The sequence below is a fragment of the Platalea leucorodia genome (genome assembly GCF_965183815.1).
Source record: "Platalea leucorodia genome assembly, chromosome: 18".
NCBI classification, from domain to species: domain Eukaryota; kingdom Metazoa; phylum Chordata; class Aves; order Pelecaniformes; family Threskiornithidae; genus Platalea; species Platalea leucorodia.
Window position 1 is genome coordinate 5,009,630 of NC_138840.1, and position 18,908 is coordinate 5,028,537.

The 18,908-nt window shown below is 54.3% G+C and overlaps 1 protein-coding gene across 3 annotated transcripts in view; it reads right to left on the minus strand.

The window, feature by feature from the left end:
• Nucleotides 1-18,908, minus strand: part of EPB41 (erythrocyte membrane protein band 4.1) — a 93,352-nt gene that overhangs the window by 72,650 nt on the left and 1,794 nt on the right. Inside the window, exon 1 of one of the 3 annotated variants that reach the window (XM_082329545.1) lies at nucleotides 11,194-11,357. The exons of 1 other annotated variant lie outside the window; for it this stretch is intronic. The gene's annotated coding sequence lies outside the window, so the exon portion shown is untranslated. Of the gene's footprint in view, nucleotides 1-10,819; nucleotides 10,998-11,193; nucleotides 11,358-18,908 lie in introns of those variants that run through there. One more of the 3 variants, XM_082329547.1, reaches the window with a different exon arrangement.

Genomic DNA, 18,908 nt, shown 5'->3' on the forward strand with positions numbered 1-18,908 from the left:
GTTGCCTTGCTGGAGATAAAAAATAAAAATACGCCTTGGCAGAAAATCCTTCTAGCTGAAGAGCGTTGCCTCCCAGCGGGCTGAGGTGTTTTCTTGAGCTGAAATTCAGAGGGAAGCTGGATACATGGCTGGGAAAGAGCCTTCGCCTGGCCGGTGCCAGACCACAGCACCCACCTTCATCCCACGGGTGCGTGAGCGGGGCCCCGCCGGTTTGCAGAGCCCGGAGCTCTTCCCCGCCATGTCTCCTTCCTCCTCCTCCTGCACAATGGACTCCATGCAGAGCTGGGGACCCCGGCTCGGCCGCCGGCAGCCCCAGGCACCCATCGCCCCAGCAAGGGGGAGACACTGGGTGCCAGCTCCCCCGTCTGTGTCCCCCCATCCTGCTATCCCCCCTGTTTCTCGCCTCCTGCAGAACCTGTCTCCGGCTGAGCCTCAGCCTTTCGGCTTGCAGTTCTCCATGACACACGGACCCCCACGGAGAGCTCGCACACCGCGCTGTGCACACATGGATACACTGCACACGCACAGGCTGCACACACAGGTGCACTGTGCACACACACACTGTGCACACATGGAGAGACCACAGCAAACAGGCACCATGCACCCCAAATACACCACACGCGCGCGCGGTGCCTGTGCAGGCGCTGTGTGTGTGCGGACCGTGCATGCACACTCAAACCCCATGCACACGCGTCCTTCACACACACAGAGTGCACGGTGCACACAGGCCATGCACGCACACACGCTCACCGTGCAGACACAGATACACCTTGTGCACAGACCACGAACACATGCACCGTGTGCGTGCACAGATACACCATGCACACGCGCAGATACACCGTGCACACAAACCGTGCACGCACACGCCGTACACACACAGGCACAACGTGCAGACACCCCCACACGCACACACATACAGGCATACCATACATGCCCAGACAGCACAGGGACCGCGGGCACGCGCTGACACGCCGTTTGCACGCACACACGCACCCACCCCGCGTGCACCGATACCCCCTGCACGCGCACACCCCGACGCGCCGTGCAAAAACCATGCGCGCTCCGGTAACGCCGCGCGCACGGACCGTGCGCGCAGACACACGCCGCGTGCGCGCACACACACGCCACGCACACGCTGCACACACACACACACACACACACTCGCGGTGCACACACGTACACGCTCCCGCGCGCACTTACCCGCCCGCCGAGAGCGCGCGCGCGGCCGCCCCCGCGCGCGGCGCTCGCCGCCTTCCCGCCGGGCCGCGCAGAGCCTCCCGGTGCGGCGCGCGGGGGTCCGGTCCGGCCCGGCCCGGTCCGGTCGGGTCGCGCCGCTCCGCTCCGCGCCCAGCCCGCGCTGCTGCCGCTGCCGCTCCCGCTCCGCCCGGCCGCCGCCGCCGCCCGCCCCGCCGCTCTGCCCCCCGCGCCGCGCACCCCCGGCCCCACCCCCACCCCCAAACACTGTAGTAAGTTCCCATTGGCCGAGAGCAGGGGGCGGGGCGCGAACACCGCGCTCCGATTGGTGGAGGGGAAACCGCGGCTGGCGGGGAGGGTGGGGGGAGCGGGAGCGCGCGCCCCCTCATCCCTCCCCCCCCCCCCCCCCCCCCCCGTTTCTCTCCCTCAGGGCCGCCCGCGGGCGCCGAGCACCGGCGCTGAGGGACCGCGGCCCTGCCCCGCCTCGGCCGCCTGCCTCGGCCCAGCGGAAAAACACTCGGGAGGGGGAAGGCTGAAATGACAGGATTACCGGCGGCCTTCCCCGCCGGCCCGGCGCTAAGGAGATGGAAGGAGGCGGAGGGGGGGGGGGGGGGGGGGGGGGGAGGAAGGGGCCGCGACCATTTGGCGCCGCCCGGAACCGGTAGGAAAGGGGCAGGAGGGGCCCTGCCTGCTGGTAACGCCGAGCGGCAGCGGGCTGCTCTCTCCTCCCTCCGTGACCTAGATTTTAAATACAGTTCGCTCTCTCCCAAAGTTGTGGCCCAGCGCAGAAGGGAGGACCCGGGGCGGGGGGATGTTGGGGTTTCCTTTATTTTTTTTTTTTTACACATAAGGCCATTATAACCGAACAGGTACTGGCTCAGTCGATGGGGGGCTGAGCCGATAAAGCAACAATTGAGATGGCGAGCGCTTGGTCAGCAAGAAAACCCCACACCCGCGCTGGTGAACGTGCGAAAACGGGAGCACCAGCACAACCCCGCAGAGGAGACCGGCCTGCCCGCCGCTCCGGAGCTGCACGTAACAGCACAGAGCGGCTTTTCCTCACCTACAGCCCAATTATAAGTTATTTTTATCAACCAGAGCTGTCCAGCTCTCCCCACTACGTGCACCAGAGCAAAACCCAGCCTCTCGTCAGCACTTCCACAGGGCTCCGGCGAGGCTGCTGCCAGCACGCCAGCCTGACCAGCTGGGGGGACCACATCCCTCTCAAATATTTACACAGCCCCAACAGACCCACCTCCCTTTCCCTCCCAAAGAGAATTAAGCTATCAGGCACATTATTCTTGCATTAAGACCAACCGCCCTACCTCTTCATCAGCAGGTAATACCCTGGGCTGATGCGCACCCTGGTTGGGACGCTTCACCTTCATGCTGAAGCCCTCGCTAGGAGCGACCTAGCGAGGACCACTCGCACACTAAGGACAGTTGTGCTAAATGGGAGCCAAACAAACTCAATTTTCTAGAAAAATGAACGCACTTCTCGCAGCTATTTACCCCTTCTCTATATGTCTATGATACTCAGCTCTGCCAAAACACAGAACGGGGCAGCTCCCCACTTGTCTTGGTGTTGAGATCGCTTGAAAAAGCTCCTTAATGGAAGGGAAGAGAGATATTTTCACCTTAAATCTGGACTATCTGGTGGTTTCCTTGGATTCAGATGAGCACATTTGATTCAAAGACGCAGGCTGGGAAAGGTCTGGCGGCTCTAAGTCACTGCTCCAGGGACAGGCAGATCCCCTGAAACATGCCCTGAAGCTCCGGCTTCACTCCCCACGGCATTAAATTAACACATTTTAATAGCCCGGGCTGCGAATGGAGGAGGCTCAGATGTTTGGTGCTGACCCACCACAATAACTTCTGCCTTTACTACTGCTCACCCACGGGTGGGCTGAAAACAGACCGCGTCCGAAGAGAAACGCGAGTCGAAAGGGCTTTAAGAAGAAAACCACCGAGCAAAGAAGCCACAATTTTTGGATGCCAGGGGTTGGCAACAGCTTCTTGCAATTAAGAAAAGCAAGCAAACAAAACCACACTGCTTCGTCATAGCACGCGCACACGCTGACTGACAGTAGATTGCAGATTACATGGAGACCAGGGCAACGAAAACTTCGCATCAAAATGGTGATTTAACACCATGCAGCACATCATCCACCATGCTCAGATCACCAGATGATCCCCAACTCCATCTGCCAGCATCTGAGCACAGAGAGCAGCAGCTCCCGGATTTTGAGCCGTTATTTCCCAGATGAAGCATCTACGCACAGGGAGCACTAGTGCAAGCTGCCGCACGTGCTGTGCACGAGGGCCAAGGACGCTGTTACCTCTTCAGACCCCAAACAAACAGCCGAGAGCCCGAATGGCAGGAGGAATTTAAGAGCAGGAGAGACATCAGACATGGAGAGGCGCATGGTCTGTGCCATGAGAGTGCCTTGAAAATGTTCTTCTGGGACAGGGCAGTTTGAACATAGGCCAAAGCAATCCTTTTGTAGCGAGCAGAAAAAAGGGAAAAGAAAAAACAAAACAAAACAAAAAAACCCCAAACTAACACTTCTGCAATATGGAAATAGCATCATCAACACCACACTTCTGCTGCAAATCGCTGGATTAGCTTCTAACCTTCCTACACAGCCCCAAACTGACCTCTGCAATCCCATAGGAAGTAATGGAAATTTCGTAAATTCTTCACTATAAGAACAGTTTGCCCCATGCCAAGCCCGAATTGCAAATATTTAAAGAACTCTCCCAGTTATAGCTGGTTTAAGTCGCTTTATAGGAATCAATTAGAGATTGAGAATTATTTCAATAAGTCAGGATTTCTTGGTATTCAGCCGCTGGATATAGGAATAAGGAGAGGAATTATATTCATTTTAGGCATGCGCTCGTGGTCTCTAAGGCAGAAGCTGTTCCCTGCAAGCTGAAAGGCCACTTGGTGAGTGCTCAGATCCCAACGGACTCGGTCGGTGCAAATCAACTGGATCACAATGGAGAACGATGCCAAACCCTACCCTCTGCCTGTTCAGTGAGCACGCAGCTAGCAAGCAGCTCAGAAGTATGCGCTGTAGCATCTTAAGAGCACCTAGACAGGAGATTAAATCCAGCTCAAGTAAAGTCTTAAAAAAAAAAAATCCTTTGTAAGGTGATCCAGTGCTCTGCAGGGCCCCGCAGGACGCGCTGCTGGCAGGATTTGTTGTAAAACAGGGCTCCCAATTTACACCAGTGTCGGTGAACGCTGTGCCTAGAGCATTACTGGCACAAATAGTAAACGGCACAGAGCTCTCCTCACCCCGAGGAGCTTCTCTACGTGAGGAATTCCCAATCTAAACAAAGGAATCGTGCATCACACTGGTATCGGTGCTCCCTCCCCCAAAGCAAGCAGGATTTAAGGTGAAGAGCAATACTGAGGATTACGCCAAGTTCTAGGAAAACAAAGAAATTAAACTGGTCAAGTGAATCATTTATCCACTGCTGCTCCCAGTAGACTGGTTGTGTCTGTATTATGCGTACGTTCGTACGCACACAATAGGCATATTCAGTTTAGGTGCCACGTTCACACGTTTTGCTAGCAAGTGACAGGCTCCAGAGCGGCACCAGCCATTTCACAAGAGCAAACAAGGTGGGAGGAGAGCAGGTGGCTCGGTTTTGCCAGCTACTGGCCCTCTGCCCTTGGCTCCTCTTCCGAGATTTACTGTCACCATCAGCAGCGCTGATTTGGCTGATAGCGGAAGGCCAGGATGAGGTGTAGAGGAAATCTCCCTTCGGCTTCACAAGCTTTGTTTGACTGTAAAATGTTGATCTGGAATGAAGATCTTTCAGGTAAATGATTTACCTAGAAGGAAGGGGTACTTCAGCTAACACCGCGTTTCTCCCGTGCTCACCCCTCGATTTAGCACACGAACAGCAGAACTCTCTGCCAGAAAAAGCCTCCGACAGGCTGAATTGCAAACTCAAGAAATTTTTTACGAAGAACTAGAACACGCTGCACCGCTTTGCTACAACGTGTGTGTGCGCGCAGCGAAGGCAACCTGGAACGTCTACGCTCACCTGGCTCCGTATCAAGTATTTAACCAAAGATTAAATCTGGTCCAGCCCATCGTAGCACTCTCCAAAACGAACAATCAATTCATTGTTGAGCGAGTTATTAAAGGGCCAGGCAGGACCCTCCCTAGTTAAAGAGACTAAGTGATTTTGCTATTGTAATCCTACTTGGCATCACAGCAGTTAGCCTCAAGTTTTGCTAAATCCAAGCTGCTTCTCCTGTCCTTTCTGTGTGGTTCCCTACTGGACAGTTTTCCTTTGTTGGTTTTTTTAACAGCGGGAGTTGTGCCCTTTGAAGGCCATTGTTGCCAAACTAAAACCCCATGTTCTTCCTGTGGGCAGAAGAATTCAGTTTTCGAGCCTCTACATCTTTTTGGTACTGGGCTAGCTCCTGCAGATGCCTTTCGGGGAGATGGGGAGAGCTCAGGAGACAGCTGGGCAGCTAAGCCTGTACCCCTAGGAATTCCCGTCCCACCCAGAATCTGGTTAATTTACACAAAAAGCTCCCACCGTGGGTTTCATCGGTTTGTGTGAAGTTGATATTCACCTGAGTCGGTGTCTTGCAGCACAGCAGACTAGCTCCAAGAAGAAAGAGGAATGAAACAGATGAAGAGGAGCATCGGCTCTCTCCCGGCTGCACGCCAGCGAAGGGAAGAACAGCTCCCTGGAAAGTCAGCTTTGTTCCAGGGCTTAGAGACAGGGCGTAAATCACATTTCTGCCAAGATGCACCACTTAGAGATTAGAGGAGGTCAGCTTCAGATTGCAGGATCGAGTTTTCATACAGCGAATGTTTCTACACTGAGAGAGAAATACTTTTCCCCTTAAGTATGGGTAGGAAGTATTAAAGGTACGAGTGGCTGCACTTAAAGGATCTAGAAAGTGCTTAAAAAAGCCTGGAAGATAGATTACAGGCGGCGCTGTGAATACAAGTAGTGCAGGCTCAGGAAAAGGGAGAATCGGTGTGGCATGAGCCCGAGCTCCCGAAACAGCCCGAGAAATGGACTGAACCATGAAAGAGCTGTCGCAAGAAACACAGCCGGCCCCACGGCACGCTGACCTCCACCAGGTCGTCAGCTCTCCCTCATTTCAAGCATTTACCAGTTTTTCATTCCCTAGGTGTCTTAGTGAAGACACAACTAAAAATAGAGGAGGGTGCTCACAGAGCGCGCTCGACTCCCTGCCCCTCGTTAATAAATTCCAGGAGACGCTGCTGGAAACCTCTACGTTTGGGCAGCAGGAGGAAGCTCAAGCCCTTGCGCCAGCCTCCTAAACCAAGCACGAACAGCCAGCTTGGCCAGAGACGCAGCTGTCACTTCAGCGGGGGACAAGCTCAGCTATGCAGCCTTTGTTGAAAGAAACCCAAAAATAACAGTTAGTGCCACCTAGGGACCAGTGCTAAGGCAGGGAGGCCGAAGAGCCATACCACAAACAAAGGACGTCAGTGGCTGATTTACTCCTTGCACAGATGAGAAGTCAAACTGCAGCGAGCAGAGGCTCTGGTCTATTTAAATAACACCAGGTAGGTGTTTTCTAAGCTGCAGCTTCTCCCCAGAAAGGCACCCGTTAGGTGAAGCTTTGACAAGGGATTGCTCAAGCGCAGATTTGACTCCACACTGTTATGCTCCCAATCTGGCCAAAGCTTACGCTCCCTTGGCTTCAAAATACTCAGAGCTCTTTGATTCGGGGAAGGAAAGTTTCAAGATCAGGGTTTATTTAGGACCGATGTGTCCCTAGCAGTGAGTTAGAGCTCGGTACTTGGCAGAGAGCCCTCTAGTCTGTACTAACACAGCTCTTGTAATCCAAAGGCCGGGCAGCAAATTCACCCACGCCGTGAACCCAGCACTAGACAACTGACAGCAGTTCGTTATCGCAGGCTAGACCTGCACATCAGCGAGGGACGCCTAGCAAGACCTAATATTTATTTAATTAAGACTTTAGCTACGGAGAGCAAATACAGCTTCTAAACAGAGCACGGGCTACCTTATTTCTTCCAGAAATAAGAGCTGAAGCTCTGCACCACCTTGTTCAGTGCCGCTTCCCCTACCTGCTACCTCCTCAGACCTCGCAGGGTTTGTCTTAAGCTAATAACTGGATCAGATTCATCACCCCGAGTCCTTTCTACAGATGATCCCATAACCTAACACAGCACAGCCAAAGCCTGCTGAGACAGGCATTTCTGCAGGTGCGCAATGATTAATTGGTGCACATTTCCATATCACAAATTAAAAAAAAAAAAAAAAAAAAACAAGACTTCTCTGTTTGGTTGAAATGCAGTATATTAACCTTTGAAACCGGCAGTCATGGATACCAGCTTCAAAAACATTAATATCAATAGGACAAAATCCCAGAGGATAGCATCACATTGCTGCCAGCTTTTCTGGAGCTTTACAAAATAAGGCATTTTGAGGCTTTATTTAAGGCCCTATCTTTCCATGCTCATTTTATAAAGAAAACCCAAAGCAGTTCAGATTTATAGGCAGAATCCAAGTGCTGGAGGAGGGGAGAGGGGGGAAATCAGAGGTCGCAGAGGAAAGCTGTGGGTATGGATGGAGAGACGGGGAGGAGAGGGCAGGAAGCATGCTTCATCTGAACCGTTGCCATTGTCACAGTTAATTGCCAAGAGTCGTCCTCTCTGAAAAAGGTTTGTTACTGAAATAAATAACATAACTCCGTTAGTTCAGCGCGTTCTGCAGGTCCACCGAGGCTGCAAGTTAACACGGTGTACGCGGTAAATCTTTCGAGCAAGAAATGCAGCAACAGCTTTGAGATGCACGCTAGCCGGATCTTACCCCTGCATTCGCCGCAGACTGCGTCAGAAAGAAGCTAATAATCATTAAGCTGCCATCTTTTATTTCTAATTATTTGTCTCCACAGCAGGGTTCCTCCAACCATCAAGCAAAAGGGAAGCAAGTCTCAAAGGAGTAACTGTTTTGAAGAGGGCTCACAGCTGCCACCGCATGAATGGCTCTCCAAGAACAGTAGCAACTGCTACAAACTGCCCGCAGAGCTAGGAGGAAAGCATCTCTGTTTAGCCTGTTTTTCAATGTTGGTTTTTAGGTCAACTAAAACAGCTTTTCTTATGCAACAAGAGATGCAGAAAGCTCACTTGCTTTTGAGTTTTTGCTTTCATTTAATTAGATGGTAATTCAAAAGGCAGCACTGCTATTTTAAACACCACAATGAGAACTATTTCAGTGCCTTACAAAGCGTTAAAGTGAAACCACTGAGCTAAGCTAGCCCTAGAACTTGACACCGCATGGGATTCCGATGGGCTCTTCTGAAGAGGTGGGACAAGCGAAAGGGATACCCTGCTACCACGTCGCCAGGAGAGGTTCGAAGCAGAAAACCTCACTGAAAGGCGCAAAAGCAGACGACCTTATTTGTTCTTCTTCTTTGAGCTATATGTGAATAAGAATTAAGGTGAGACTCGAGTTCACAACACAACTGCTGTTCAACGGCTTCACGAAGCAATGCCCTTCTCTAGGTGACCCAGGAATTAAGGGATAGAAAGAAACAATTTCATGTACAGGTAAACTTGAAGATCACAACACGTGGCTCCCAGCATCACCAATGCCAACGTACGGACAGACGCAGCCCAGCAGCAGCCCGTTAACAGACACACTGCGCGTACTACCTCCCTTGCCACAAAGATAGCTCTGAACATTTTTGTCAGCCAGCGCGCATGACCTCACTTTGGATTTCTTGACAGGCTTCAAATAATGGCAACATATGTGAATCTTAGCTTGAAGGTCAAGAGCACAACCTCAAATGCCACAGGCTCCTCTTGCTGCACCTGCATCTTCAGCATTTTTATTCACGGTTTCTGCCCTCCAGCTTCTTGCAGCACATCCCTTCATGGAAGCTGCTGGTGTGCTACTTTTAGGACCGATGCCCAACACTTATCAGGCCAGGAGAGGAGATTCGCTTACTACAGCTCCTATGCATTTTATGTTTACCTAAGAGATAAGCCAGGCTTAGAGATGGAATGGCAACCTGAGCCTGCCGATTTCTCTGCTGGGTGAAGGTCAGGGCTGTCCCTGATCCAGTGAAACTGTACCACGCAACCGTTATCTTTGCCATCGCTAACAAGGTACCACTTAGCTTTCTTGTTTGCTGACCAAGATTAATACCAAGCATTCAGCAAGCAGCAAATTTCATCTCGTATCAGGGTCAAAACCCCGAAAGCCTAGAATAAGCAGGATCACTGAACGCAATTCTCTGCTCTCTGTGCAGCACACGAAAGACACCAGACCGCTCACACAGACAAAAGTCGCAGTGAGGCGGCTCTGGGGAGAGCAAACCAGGGGTTGCTCAGGTTACCAGCTTTCCCCAAGGAAGAGATTCACCCTCGACCACAGACTTGTCACACAGTGATAACCAGAAGGGCGACTGTGTCCTGAAGGTCTGCTCAAGCACGAAGGAGGAAGATCCTGCTGCCGCTTCCCTGGTCCGGGACACCCTGGCACAGCTACAGCTGCTGCGCCGGTAGAGGCATGCCTCTCGCTAACCCACTCCGACAGCCACATGAGCGAGCACTTGCATTTTGCTCCAAATACGAGCTCCCGGCCAGCACGCTGCCAGCCTGCATTTCTTGCAGTTACACCTTCTGTGCGGAGGAGTTTTATTCTGCATTCAAATAACGGCTGGGTGTTTGGTGGGGATGGGAGCTCAGCACCTCTGATCAAGGCAGGTTCTCTAGTTAATTAATGATCCTGCTTTTAGAGACTTGGTAGCAAAGAGCAGCTCATTCAGGACAGGAGACAGCTGCTCAGCTTCCAAATACAGTGCTTCACTTACTTCTGTGTAAGAACAACAGGTTTATGCTTGGATTTGATTCATCTCTCCTGCCCTCCCCTGTGAGGCATCGTATAATAATGCTGAGTTTAAGAACAAAGCAATCTGTTCCTAGCACCTTCCTCTGCTTTCCCTTCAAGTCTTTCGTCAGTGACTGGCAGTACATTGAGCACTCGGGCAGGGAGCAGAGCTGCTCCAAATATGCACAGTCCTTTCCGTTACTGGGAGAGAAGCGGATATTACTGGGGAGGGGTAATGGACAGGTAACAGACAGGAAATGGGAAAACTTAGCAGGAGGATACTTTACATTTTTTTTTTAAAAAAAGTAAATTAAAACCTTCTGAAGTTTCCAGAGATAGCAACTTCAACGCAAAGGCACCACTGCATCCAAAGAACCAGCTTTACCAAGCAGAGACCCCTTTCTTTCCTCCACCCTGAGCGCACACACCTTATTCTGAGAGGCACAAACAGCACCTCACTCCCAGGCGCAGGGGCAGGCACCACACCTCCGCTGGGAAACCACGAGAATCCACCCCACCAGGACACTCTTCCCCCCGTGCAAAGCAGAATCTCCGTGAACACAAGCTGAAAACATGGGTGCCTGCCGCACTTCTCCAAGCTCGACACGCGTTTCCCCTCCTCTCCTGCCAGAAGGGCCTCGGGCTCCTCTCCACGCCCTGCGACACCCCACGCATCTGCAGGTTTGCAAAGGGGAAGCCAGCCCTGCGCCACGCTCCAACCTTCAGAGTCCCTTACACAACCACAGCACTGATTTACCATCAACAGCTGTCAGGAGGCATCTGGGGAAAAACAGGGAGCATTGCTTTCCACTACCAAAACCATTTTCACTTCCATTTGCTCGCTTGCTGGCGCTTAGTGCGCTTTTATTGCCAGGTCAGTGCTCCGCAGCCCAGGCTGGCAAGAAAAACTACTGCTGGGGGATTTTTCATGTTATAAACTTGGCCTGGAAATTGCTATATGAAGTGCTTTTCAATATCCAAAATCTTCACACACACAAGGTAAATCCCACTGTTTGATAACAATCAATGCTCCAGAGTTCAAGACAGAATAAACAAGCCAGTTCATTATTTAACTTCAAATGATTCGTTTCGGCTATTTCCCCTCACTGATCTAACGAAGCAGGTACTTACCCAGAGATGAGACAGCCAGGCAAACCACGCAGGCGAGGCACCAAAATCCATCACGGGGCAGTGTATAGAAGAGAAAAGAGAAGAGACACTGGTTAATAAGCAGTTCCAGCTAAACACGACAAACCACACACCCGCCAGAAAAATCCCTCGAGCCGCAAAGCCCAGTGCTCACACTTGTATTTTACATGAGCGCTGCAACAGAGTTCACGTAAAAACTTCGGTGTCTGACTCTTCCCAGAACTGAAGGTGGAACCGGACGTTCACGTTGAGCCACTTCTTAGAAATGTAAACACCGAGTGGGGAAGGAAAAAAAAAAAAACAAAAATTAGCCTGACGTTACTTAACGCTGATAATACAGCAAGCGGTGACGCAGGCGTCCCGTGCCTGCCAGCCTCCGGCGAGTACGGCCTCCAGAGCACGGCACGGCACGGGCCAGGCACCGCCGAGCCCCGGGCAGAGCCGGGCTGGAGAAGCGGCAAGCGGCGGTGCGGAGGCTGCAGACTGGCCCCGTGCACTTCTGCGTCCGTCCGGCTCCTCCGGCCTTGCACAACTCTTCGTGCAAACTTCTGCAGGGGATGGACGCAGCCCAGCGCCTCCAGCCCCAACTCCACAGGGCTCCAACTGAGCCCTCTAGCGGGCTTTAAAAACTCAACAAAACACCCATAGACTTAATTTAATTAACACTCTGCCAGAGGCCTCTAAACCCTAATCCTCTCAACAAAAGGATCATTAACTAAATGAAGAGGTTCAAGAGAGCAATGGTGGTCTCAGCCGCAGCAAGGCGGGCTGCGTGCTCCAGCAGGCACGCGCCGGGGCCCGAGCAGGGTGCCGAAATCCAGCCAGATCCTCGGCCCCGCCACCGCCCCGCCAAGGGTCCGGGGACCTGCTTGACACCAGAGCACGGTCGAGTGCTGAGGGCAGCAGCGGAAGCCTAGCACAGTGCCGCGCTGCACCGGGCACGGGACTATGCTCCTCCTCTACAGCCGTCCTGCCGCACCGGAGAGACGGGCACGAGCCTGCACCCATCCTTTGGGATGCACCGCCATGCTGACAGTCTCTATTGAGACTGAAACCCCAAACTGCTGAACCAGGAGAGGATTTAGCTGGAGCGCTGGTTGTTTTTAAGTGTTATTATCCACTGATGCCAAAAGCCTGGCAAGCAGGCAAAGAGCTCTCCTTTCAAGAGGCAGCCTTGGTCCTTCAACCAACGGCAGGGAAAACATCTCCATCTCGCCTGGCCCTACCAGCATGAACAGCAGGAAGGGTTTTCCTCGCTTAAGAGAGCGGGATGTGCGTTGGCAGATGCATTTACAGCACGCAGGGTGCGGTGCAGTCAGGGAAAAGCCTTTAAAGTCAAAGGTTCCCAGCCCATGAGCTTCACCCCAACAAGACAGGGACGGAGATCTGGGTTTGCCCTTTGCAGGTGCCTCTCTTGGAAAGCCACCTCCAGCTCCTGAGCCACACAGAGGATCCAGAGCACCGCGGCTGCAAGGAGCACATCCACGAGACTACTCATTAGTAGGGTGAACAGGAGCAGAAGAGAGCTTAATTACAAGGCAGAGATCGTTCCCTCTGGGTTCGGATGTCAGCAGCAGCCTTGGCGGGGCCACGCTGCCCCACGGGACGGGTGCTCCTCTACAGAGCCCACAGCAAGTGCTGCCTTTGCCTGCGCCACGTGCAGAGCCTGTGGTCAGCGGGATCCTGGTTGGGGCTTTTGTGATGAGTTCCAGAGCCTCAGGCTTGCAAATGTGAGAACCCAAAACAAGGAAGGCTTCAGGCACTGCTTGCAAAAAAGCTTCTCTTAGCAGCAGCCTGCACAAGTCTCTCTGGAGATGCTACTGCAGCCCACCTATAGGTACTGGTCCTGACTTCAGTGCTGTATGTGAGCACCCCAGTCTCATCAGCAGCTTCTGAAGCTCAAATCTGAGCTCCAGCCGTGGCGTTCACCAGAGCAGAGACTGCAGTGGCTGCTGGTGGGGCAGGCTCATACCCAGAGGCTGCCACAACCTGGGGCAGGGCTTTCAGGGCGGCCAGGAGATGCTTTAGCACACCACCTCTCCCCAGACCAACACAGCCTTCCCTGGAGGGACCTCAGCCCTCCAGGCACCAGCCAAGCCCATCGCAGACCTCTGTGTTTGGGTTTGTATGCCGGAAAGCATTCACAGAGGTCCCCATTTTCAATAAGTGCCTTTTGCCCCTGCCTTCTCCCTGCAGCTTTTCAGGACGTGCCTCCAGGACAGAGCTGAGGCCTCTTTGCCTGAAGATGCAGGAACAACTGTTCCCAGAGTTAATGAGGCTGTCCTGCTTTGACCCGGGGCATTTTTCGGCAGACACAGAATAAGCAGTCCTCTCCACACTCACCTCCTGGAATAAATCCCAAGAGCTCCCGTCTCCCCAGCCCAGGCAAGAACACAGATGGTCACAGAGATTAAAACATACAGAGAATTAACCGCCCCATGCAAATGAGCTTCTTCATCCAGCCCAGCGCTGCCAGGTGGTTTGAGGTACAACGCTCGGATGTGATCATCACAGTTTGCTGAACTCCGATAACAGCCTAGTATCAACCAGAACAGGGGTCAGAAAGCCAAGAAGTCTGAAGGCAGTTTGTAGGGGAGGCAAGATGCAAACTGCCAGCGCCAGGCAGCTGCCGTAACCACATTTGCCTCCTGCTACAGAAGTGGGGGAAAAACAGTGGCACCAGAAAAAAGCCTGGCCAGCAGCAAGGCTCAATTCTGCACTTGGATATCTTGTGCATTCCCACTGAGAGGCAGCTCGGATGGATCAAACAGCGCTGCAACCCCAGCACGAGCCATCTGCAGCTCCGGATGCTTCCCCAGCACCTCCGACTGCCGCTCGCGAGGCACCCATGGGCTGGCAGCGGGCATCAAGGGAAACCCACACCGGCCCCCGCTGCCTTTCCTAGAAGGCTGAAGTCTTGGCACTCGGCCGAGGCACAGGATCCGACACAGGACACTGGGAAGGATCCGACCATCACACGGGGCCGAGCAACCTTCCCAAGGAAGGCAGGGCTTTCTCCAGGCTGCCTCCCAGGGAGGAGCTCCACCCCAAACCCACGAGCACGTTAGCATCACCAGCGATAGCTTTAAACCATATTTCATTTTTACTCAAAACCAGTGAAACAATTCTGAAAAGAGTGAACTGCCTTGCTCAGTCACATCCCAGCTGACAGGCGGTATTTTTAAGGGACAGGTTTCAGGCTATGCGCTGATACAGATGACCACGTTTGCTATTAAAAGCCTCCACTCCGCATCCGAGGAAATCCCCGAGCAGCGCTGACCCCATCTGCCAGCCCGCGGCGGGGCTCCTCGCAGCCGCAGATTGGCCGAGGCCGATCCCGGCCATACGGGAGAGCTTCCCCTCCACCTCAGGCACAGGCACCCCAGCACAACATCAACACAGACGGAGAAAGTCACGTTACAGCCCAACGTGGCTCAGGGCTGGGCCAGCATCTGCCCTCCATTGCTCCCGTGCTCAGCATTCGAGTTCACGCAGATGCAGTGAGGCAACTCGGTGCTGTTCCTGTTTGATACAGACCCTCAATGCAGAGAAAGAGCTCCCTTCAAGTTTTGAAGTGCCCACAAACAGCTTACCCCATATCTCCAAGCGTTTTTGGAGACCAGATACAGAAATACAAGCCCTTAAAGGCTGGTGGTGTCTGGCAAGCAGCTAAACCATCGCTGCAATCGGGGGACAGCAACCAAGCAGGGATCTGCTCACAGAGGTCACGTACAGCATGATAAACGCTGTAATGCATCAGCTGCATTAGCGCCCTGGCTACAGTGATGCTTCAAGACATCGGTCCACCCCAGCTCCCACCCACGCCGAGCAGAGCTCAGCACCAACACCGGATTCTCCAGGCCGTAAGCAAGCTCAGAGCTTCCCCGCATCTCCCACCCCATCATTGCGATGCGCTGGCTTGTTTGCAACACCTAGGAGGCTGCTTTAACACCGCTGCAGTCGGAGCTCGGTCATTCCAAAGACTCCCAGCACACGTCAAGCCTCACACCCCCTTGTCTGAATCCAGCTCAGGTCAACCATGGCCAGATGTAATTACCTACATGAAAGGAGCTCGAAGCCGCCTCTAATAAGAGGATGTATTTGTGCCATCAGGCCAGGGTTCCTCCTCCTTTTTTGCTGCTTAGCAGGGTGCCAAAACTCGCCTCACATTAAGCGGACCAGCAAGAACTTAACCTCCTTCCTTGCTACCAGACCCAGCTTTCCCAGGAACGGCAGGAAAAGGCAGGTTTCTCAGTCACCAGTTTACAGACAGGAGCGGAGAACATTTTAACAGGATTCGTTCATTTAATTGAATAGCGCACAGGGCATCAGCAGCTTTAGTTGTGTTGGCAAAAGGCTTTGGGATGAGCAAATGGAGGAGCAAGGGCAGGCCCCACACCCCAAAACACTTCCCAGGGGCCAGGCAACGCACCGCCGTTGAGCCCGTGGCCGTCCACAGGCCGGCGTGGGGCTGGGGCGGTTCCCGACAGCCTCAGCATCCCCCCGGGTGCATTTTCCCAGCTGCTTTCAAATCGCCAAGCTGCAGGAAGCAGCAGCAGATGACTCCAGCTAAGAGGCACAGCAAAATAAGACAACCCAAGCTCCCTTCCAGCCTCTCCTCCTAAAATCTGTAAGCGAGAGGCAGCTTTAGAGCCTTCCCAGAGCAGCAGGGCCCAACTCGCACGAGGCTCAGACAACACAAAGCCATTTCGACCTGGCGTTTTCTGCCCCTGGGCCGGGAACCCAGATGGTGCCTGTGCGTGCGCTGCCCACGGCGCCCCGTGCCTGCACGCCTGATATTTCAGGATTTTCTCGGGGGGCATCAGGAGGGGACTAGAGACAAACCATGCTAATTGGATAGACGAAGAGTCCTCCGCAGCCCTGTAAAGCTGCGAGCAGCTGCTCAAAACCTCTTGTGAACCACAAAAATAGTTTCGTCTAAGGAGCAGGCGTGGATTAAACGCCACAAACGCCCTTTTCTTTTCTCTGTGCAAAGTGCATTTTTCCCCATTGCAGTCCCAAAACAAAAACCAGACCCGCAGATCAAACCAGGAAATTCAGCAAACTTTGAGCACCAACAATAGCAGGAGGATTTTCCAGACCTTCAAGCTTGTTTTGCAAGTCCCAGATTATGTAAAGCGCCACGCTGCCATTGTCGGGGAAGCCGCGCTGCCTGCTCGGTGCCGGAGCCAGCTGGCACCGCGCTGCCCTCCCGGCAGCGCCCGTCCCTAGCGAAGGCAGCGGGGTCTTGTGCAACACCACAGATTCCTTCCCAGGCACCTTCCGCTGCAGCTATTACCACGCGGCAGCAACTGCCTTTCATTTTACACCTAATTGTGACGTGATTCATCATCTTTCCAGGGTCTGGGGTTATTTTCCACACTACCATCCTGCCTGGGCGTTCGGTACTAAACCAGCTGCCCTGGAAGAAGTCTCCTTTGTGTCTACAGGGCGGCTTTACCGTGCCGGCCCAGCTGTGCCCAACGGTGAAGTATCCCTTCCATCGTTTAACTAATCCTTGGCTTTTCTGCCAATTGGGATACGCCGGAGGGGTGAAGCAGTTATCGCTGCGCACACATCCTCCGGGAAAACAATACGAGAAGCCGAACTCATTCCGCATTCAGTGCCCAGCTGGAAAAACCCCCTCAGCACCCCCGAGGCAGGTGGGATGGAAGCCGGCATCGCTGGCTCCATGCATGATCCCTGTCCCCTGGCAATGTCCTCGCACATGGTCCCGGTGCATTTGCCTAATTAAGACCTAATGAAGTGGGGGATCTATTGTGGGCCTGGCAGGGGAGCAGATGAGCCCCTCAACCCGGCCGCTGCCGGGGGAAGCCCGCTGCTGTCTCCAGGGTGAATCAGCAGGAAAAGCTCAAGCCAGGATGCTCAGCCCTGCAAATTCAAGACCCCGCTGCTCTGTCAGAGCCAGGGAAAGAAAAATGCTGCGTTCATCAGCAGCCTCTAGTGGGGAGAAGCGCGCAGACGGGCTGGCCGCTTCAGACGGACCCCACCAGCCCCGGGGCACGCAGCCCCACCGAGCCCACCCTGGCTGTCCCTGCCAGCCCAGCCGGGGACAGCACGGCACAGCTCAGCACGGCCCTGGTGCTCATGGCGTAAGGAACCCCGAGCACCATGAACCGAGCCATGAACCGAGCCACCACGGCCTCAGCGGCACGTCCAGAGCGCGAGACCGCTCAGAGGGGTCATCCCCATGCCCCAGCCGCAGTCCCACACCCGGCGCTGGTCCCGGGCTAAGCACGGAGAGCCGGCTGCAGCATCTCCCCCCGAAGCCTGACTCAGAGCCTCGCACAAATCGCTAGGTGAAGAAAAAAATGCATAAAAGGGACAACCAAAACATCCAGATCCTTCCCGGGCAGCTCACTCAAAGAGAAATCTCCAGGCTGACGGTGGGTGAGTCCATCCCCCCCACCTGAATCACACCTCCGACAGCTCCCACACCTCCAACCTGCAGCACCCGGCATGGCCCAGAGCCAATTTTGATCCCAAACTTCCAGCCACCATGGCCTTGAGCCTCTTCCCACAGCGGGGAACACACACAAAGGTAAAACACTGCTCGGCACAGAAGGGACAACATCTGCCCTGCGGGGTAGGGACCGTCTGCAGCCTGCTCTCCTCAGCGGGGAACGGCTGCGGATGGAGCTCAGAAAAAGCTTCGTTATATATTAAATTAGTGACATATCTTCAGAGTTCCTCGCTCAGAGAACGGCTGATGTTTTGCTTACCCTCCGAGCAATCTTCACCCACCCGCAGCTCCGAAAGGACCGCGCCAGCCCGGGGGGACGCGCGCTGTGGAGAGATGCGGCTGCAGGCAATTCCAGCAGCTGCCAGGCTGCGCGTCGGGAGGAGGGAGCCTCGTCAGAGCAGCACCGCCACGGATGAGAAGGCACTTTCTCTCCTCGGCAGGGTTTCAAACCCTCTCAAGAAGGCCTGAAGTTTCTCTTAAGCACGAGGCAAAGCCAAGCGAAGGGATGGGGGAGGCCCCCGCCGCCCGCAAAACAGCTTGAGCACAACCACGGGGAAGCAGTTTGATGCAGGGAGGAACTTTTTGCTGCTGCTGACTCGCCGTTACCATCACGACATGCAGAAGCGGCACATGCCCTGCTTTGGGTGAGGAACAGGAGGGGCTGCCAGCGCCGCGACGAGCTGGGGCAGACCCACGTCTACGCACGCCCCGGTGCTCCGAGAGGAGCCGTGCCACGGCTGCGCACCCCGGCGGGGGGACAAACTGCTCCAGGAGTTTCAGCTGCCTCCTTTTGGGGACAGGCACGGCGAAGCTGCATCACCCACGGGCACATTTCACGCGGGCAGGGCAACGGCGGCGGAGGAAGGATTAAGCCGAACAGGGAACCTCAGTCCCGCGTCACCTGAAGCTCTGGCGCGGGTGCAAGTTACTCCCACGGACTAACCGGGTTACTCCGGCAGAAAGAGGACACAGAAGGGAGCGTGCGCTGCCGGCGGCAGCCCTGACCCCGGCTCTCCCGGAGCTGCGCCCGTGCCTTCGTTAAAGCCTTAGGAAGGGAGCAGCAGAGGGATGGAGACAGTTTTGGGGTGCACTTTCAAGAACCTAACTTGCTCCCGCGCCCCAAGGCAGCCCCTCTCCCGCGGGGCAGCAGAGATTTCCTCGCACCGCCAGCCTTCCCCATCCCCAGGCGTTCGCTCCGGCTCACCCAGTCCTG